Here is a 6023-nt window from a genome sequence, read left to right as displayed (position 1 = left end):
ACCATTCAAAATATCTCTATGACAAGTGATCCGTAAAGGACAGCCCAACGATTCAAGTGGACACTCAGTTTAATGAAAACATTTGTGATTCATTTTAAAAGCTTTTTCCAAAAAAAAATTATGTCTTGTACAAGGCCGACAAGGGGGATAATTAGAACTAGTCAGAACACAATGAGAAATAATTGAATAAAAGAACGATGGCGTGGCGAGAGGGCTATACAGAGAGAGGGCTTTACAGAGAGAGGGCTATACAGAGAGAGAGGGTTATTCATAGAGAGGAGTATACAGAGAGAGGGCTATACAGAGAGAGGGCTATACAGAGAGAGTGGTATACAGAGAGAGAGGGCTATACAGAGAGAGAGGGCTATACAGAGAGAGAGGGCTATACAGAGAGAGGGCTATACAGAGAGAGTGGTATACAGAGAGAGGGCTATACAGATAGAGGGCTATACAGAGAGAGGGCTATACAGAGAGAGGGCTATACAGAGAGAGGGCTATACAGAGAGAGAGGGCTATACAGAGAGAGGGCTATACAGAGAGAGTGGTATACAGAGAGAGGGCTATACAGAGAGAGGGCTATACAGAGCAGAGAGTGGTATACAGAGAGAGGGCTATACAGAGAGAGGGCTATACAGAGAGAGGGCTATACAGAGAGAGGGCTATACAGAGAGAGTGGTATACAGAGAGAGGGCTATACAGAGAGAGGGCTATACAGAGAGAGGGCTATACAGAGAGAGTGGTATACAGAGAGAGGGCTATACAGAGAGAGGGCTATACAGAGAGTAGGGTATAAAAATTAAGAAAGATTAAAACATTAAAAAAAAAACAAGAGAAAGAGACAGAAACGCCAGAAACAAAAGAGATTAGATTTAACAACTAGCACCAGAAAGTGAACAGATTGATGAACTTGGCCCATGACACAAAACTAAGGTAGTGACAAAAGTTCAATGACAAGAAAAACATAAAATACAAGAAAAAGACAGTTAACTCTTTCTCTCCTAGTTGGTGATACCATCGTTAATTTCACCCCATTAAATTAACTTTTGTTTTTTAAAAACATTAATTTGTGTTATATAAAAAGAGCATGCATTCCCCTTTAATTCTAGACCGAATAAAACATTTTCTGATCACAAAGTTCTAGACGTTTAACCCTAACAGGGAAGTGAGCTACACATGACCAAATGAATCATTCCATCGGATCATGGGAAATTATTGCGGAGAGAAAGAGTTAAAATAAACCCCGGGACTTTGTTCACATTAGGTAATGTTTAAAATCTACATTCAATGCCATAAATAAAGGACAATGCCACGGTCTAATACAATGATTACTCCACAAAACACACACGTATTGATAGTAAAAAAAAAGTTTCCTTTCAGACCTTGTGGTCTATATTGCAGATGATGTAAAGGTCATCTGTTTCTGTGGCCTACGGTTAAAGAGGGTGTCATGTGGTTAGCACAGCGACCAACCGCCTTTACTTTTCCCCAACTAATGTCAGGTATCCATTAGAGCTGGGTGGACTCAGAGGCGCCCAAAGATCCCGAAATTTTAAATCCGTCTTCACCAGGATCCGAACCCGGGACCCCCGGTTCAGATTAATAGTGCTGGGGATGATTTCTAGAGAACATTCTTCCTTTTGGTAAGTCTCTGCTTCTTCCCTCTTCTAAATATATTTTCCTAGAACTACAGAACCTGACATAAAAAGATGCGTGCGTTTACCTCTAAGACGGCGTGAACAGAACGCGGCGGCGAATGAGTGCAGATCCATATCACAGGAAGGGACAGTCAGTCAAACAACGCTCTAGCTTTAACACTGAGTCTCTGACCCTCTTGCTCCATCTACACTCACGGACACCAAAACGACCACTGACCCGTCTGTCTTGGAGATAGCCATCAACAATTTTCACCTTTCTAACTGACCAAAGGGTTTCCCGAACAAAAGTATCACAATGGGAGGCCCTCACAGGTTAAACTCTGACCTCTTTAACACAGACTCCACAGAGTCTAGGTAGAAAATAGATAGATAGATAGATAGATAGATAGATAGATAGATAGATAGATAGATAGATAGATAGATAGATAGATAGATAGATAGATAGATAGATAGATAGAGATAGATGTATAGATATGGATGGATGGCTAGATAGATAGATATAAAAAGAGATAGTAATAGAAATACAGGCAGATAGAGAGAGAGAGAGAGATAGAGAAAGAAAGAAAGAAAGAAAGAGAGAGAGAGAGAGAGAGAGAGAGAAAGAGAGAACGAGTAAATGTAAGTGTGTTAGACAGGTTAAAATTTATCTACTACTGAAAGGGAAATCGCCCTCACTGCGTATATCCCAAGTATATATCCCAAACATAGATCTAAGCGAATGACTATAAAGACTTAAAGGGGGAAAGAAACAAGTGTATGAGTAACTGAGGAACATATTTGGTGACTGTATGGTAAAAGCATTTACCCCCGCCTATAAGCTTTTTGATTTCACAATAAGATCTGTGATAACGGCGTCGCAAATAAAAAAAAGGGGGAAAATACAAAAAAGAGGGGTGCGACTTTTCTGTTAGAACCTTTTCCCTCTCCAGTGATGCGATGTCTGCTCCTGGGACTTAAAGCCATTATTCATTCTTCACTTGCTTCATTATCAGGTACTGCACTAGCGTCTCGCTCGAATGGCTTTTTCAAACTCTCTTCCCCCCCCCTCCCAATTTTTTCCCCCGTCCTTCGCTTTCGACACCAGGAACCGTAAAACACTTAAACCCATCAGCTATATTTTCGTAGGGCGCTTTGATCGTTAACTGCCACCCCTATCTGCCCAGTGCCTGAGCCAAGGGATTTTTCTCTCCTTTCTCCTCCCTACTCCTTCATCTTCCCCCCCCCTTTTTTTAAAGATGTAATGCTCATGGCGTTCTTCAAAGGCGAAAGTTTTGCTGCTGTAAGGGTAGACAACCTTTATTTATGAGCAGATCATTGACAGACAATCAACTGATTCATAAACCCGATCTTCCTTAACGCCACTTGGCTATGTGGTAAAAACCCTAACTCTCTCTCAAGAGAGCTCTACAGATTTGAACTAGACGTAAAGAAAGTTATAGTCTGTTGATATGGACAAGGCCCAGGTGAGGTCGCTAAAAGATGTGTTTACTAGAAATCTGTAATACGATTATAGTCCATGTCTGTGTAAACATTTGGTAAGACCACACGGGAATGACAAAAGTTATCATATAATAGAAGATATTGCCCCCCCCCCCCCCCAATTCCCTTAGCCATTAGTACTGCTACTTAGCTAGTTAGTATTTCTGAGAAGTAACAAGTTTATAATAAAACATACACCACATGACATATGATTTAATATGCAAATATTGTTTTTAATATTTTCTTCATAGCCATACGATATGACTGAATGATTCTAGAACTTTTTGTTTGTCTTTTATTTGGAATCAATGTATTTTTTTAAAGTACATTTAACTAAAAGTGTTAACAATATTTAAAAAAAAAAATCTAATTAAATAAAATTAAGCACAGAGTCTCCTGCTGTTGTATTATACCAAAATACCAACATTGTTGTAACGTAAGAAAAATATTAGTAATAAAACATTCCTTCTATGCGATGAGCTGATGGATACTTATTTCATTATGGACTTAGTAACAATTAACACAAAAACAAACTGAAACAAATGTCAACTATCAATGAGAGGGGAGAACACTCTAAAATATTTTAAAGTGTTCAACTAATATATTTATTATACTGGTAAAGTTGGCAACATGTCTAACTTAAACTAAAAGCTTTCATTATATTTTTTTTCTTTAAGGAAAGAGAGAAATGAGAAAGAAAACAACAACAAAACTAAACAATTATTGTAGACCACTAAACCGAGCTTGTCTAGTCGACACTTTGCTTCTCTGCATGGTATCCCACGCCCTGGGTTGGCCCAATCTAAAATTTTAGTACCTGGCTATGTTAATAAAAAAAGGGGGGGGGGATTTTCTGTCTATGCTATCTCTGTACTGGGAACGTTGACCAGCCCAGACATTTTGGAACAATTATCCCAGACACCTTACACTCGGACTTTGAATTAAAACAGACTTCTTGTCTGCAGAGTTCCACTCAAAGATTAAAAACAAACCTGCGATGCAGACTCTAGAAATGTAAAGATAAGAAATCGTACCCAATCATTTAGATAAAGTAAATCATAAATGTAATACAATTATGAGTTCATTTTCAAACTGCATTTTATTTCTAACTAGAAGTAAAATAATATTTTGTTATAATTTTTTTTTATATTTGGACTTCAACTTACGTTTTTATACAGTGACCCAGCAGTGACAGCACTATACTGCTCCTTTGTAAACTTAACTCTAGGTTTGCACATTTATCTAGATCTAGATTCTAATGCAAAGAGACTGTTTCAAGTTAGTTTCAACTAGTCTAATTAACATAATTTCAGCTTTCGATCTATAATCTATTATTCTAGTATACATCTAGAATCTAGATAGACTTAGGGTAGAGCTAGATCGAGATCCAATAAATCCAATCCATATTATTATTATGATTATCCGATCATCGTTTTGCTATGATCATTTTTTAATTAGATCTAGATCTTATATAATATTAATATATTAGTATAGACTGTATAAAATCTAGATCTATAATTCCTCAAGTGTAGATCATATAATCATATGTAATACTAATAATACTGGAATATAACAATATTAATATTATAGATAATAGATCTAGATAGATTCTAGTCTAGTATTAAAATATTATACTAATTTAAATTATAGTAACTAGATTATATAATTCTACTATATTTATATTAGGCCTATTTAAGCCTATAATATTATTATTATAGTATTAATTATTATTAAAAAAATATTTTTATAGATCTAATTATTTAATTTATCATAATTATAATAATAATTAATATAGTATATAGTCATTATATACTTATATACTGAGTCGTCTGAGTACACTTCACAAGTTCACTACTCTAATCTCTATTTTAAACTATTTATTATTATAGATAGATCTAGTCTAGATCTAGATCAAAATAAGATTACATGTACTGTAATAATTCATCGTTATGTAAACTACAAACCTAGCAGCCTAGCTAGTACTAATCAATTCAATTGAATTAATCATTTAAATGAACAAATCTAGAAAACCATATTACATCTATCTATCCATCTGTGTTGTGTAATCTATTTAAAAAATGTAAACAACTTTTTAGACAAGTTTTCGATATTGTGTACTGTCACCAATTTTTTTTTCTCAAGCCAGATTTCTGTGCATTTGCAGCTAGATCTATAAATATTAATTGTACGTTAAAAATGAAATTAATTATTTCTAAAATCTTGTATTCATTTAATCTACAATATAGAATTCTTGGGTTACTACCGGCAGGACCGGCCTTAAGTAATTGGAGGCCTAGCTCTAGACGAAGTGAATTTGGTGGCGCCAAATGAAATAAAAAAAAAAAAAAAAAAAAAATAAGATAGAAAAATAATAATAATAAGGCTTGTCTTCGAGTCCGATTCATAATCACCAGACAAGTTTCGACATTTCACCAAAATAAAGCGACGATTGTCTCGTAACGTATGTAGTCTAACAAGCAAACATTAATAAATAAACCTTGAATCATAATAGAGACAGAGCCAGGCTAGTACACATAGAGCCATAGACTTCTGCTATGCTTGAGATTTGAGTCATGTTTCGAAGTTTTTTCTCTGAAAAATGTCTTAAAAGTCCTATTGGAGGCAAGTGATGAGCAAACTACGGCCCGCGGGCCAACTCCGGTTTGTAAAAATGATTAGAAATAAAAAATTCTTTTATAATTAAAAATTCCAAGCTTTTAATACTTTTTTAAACATAAAAATAATATTAATTTCTAATTGTATAATTCAAGACTTATTTGGCAAAACATTTTGGTACCCGTGCTTCAATCAAGTGACTGTTAAAACTGTTCTAAATGTATAACCAGTCCTCAATGAAATTGTTAGGCTTGTAAATACTATTTGTTCCAG

Source organism: Biomphalaria glabrata, chromosome 8, assembly GCF_947242115.1.
Source record: "Biomphalaria glabrata chromosome 8, xgBioGlab47.1, whole genome shotgun sequence".
Taxonomy (NCBI): Eukaryota; Metazoa; Mollusca; class Gastropoda; family Planorbidae; genus Biomphalaria; species Biomphalaria glabrata.
This window is presented reverse-complemented; position numbering follows the sequence as displayed.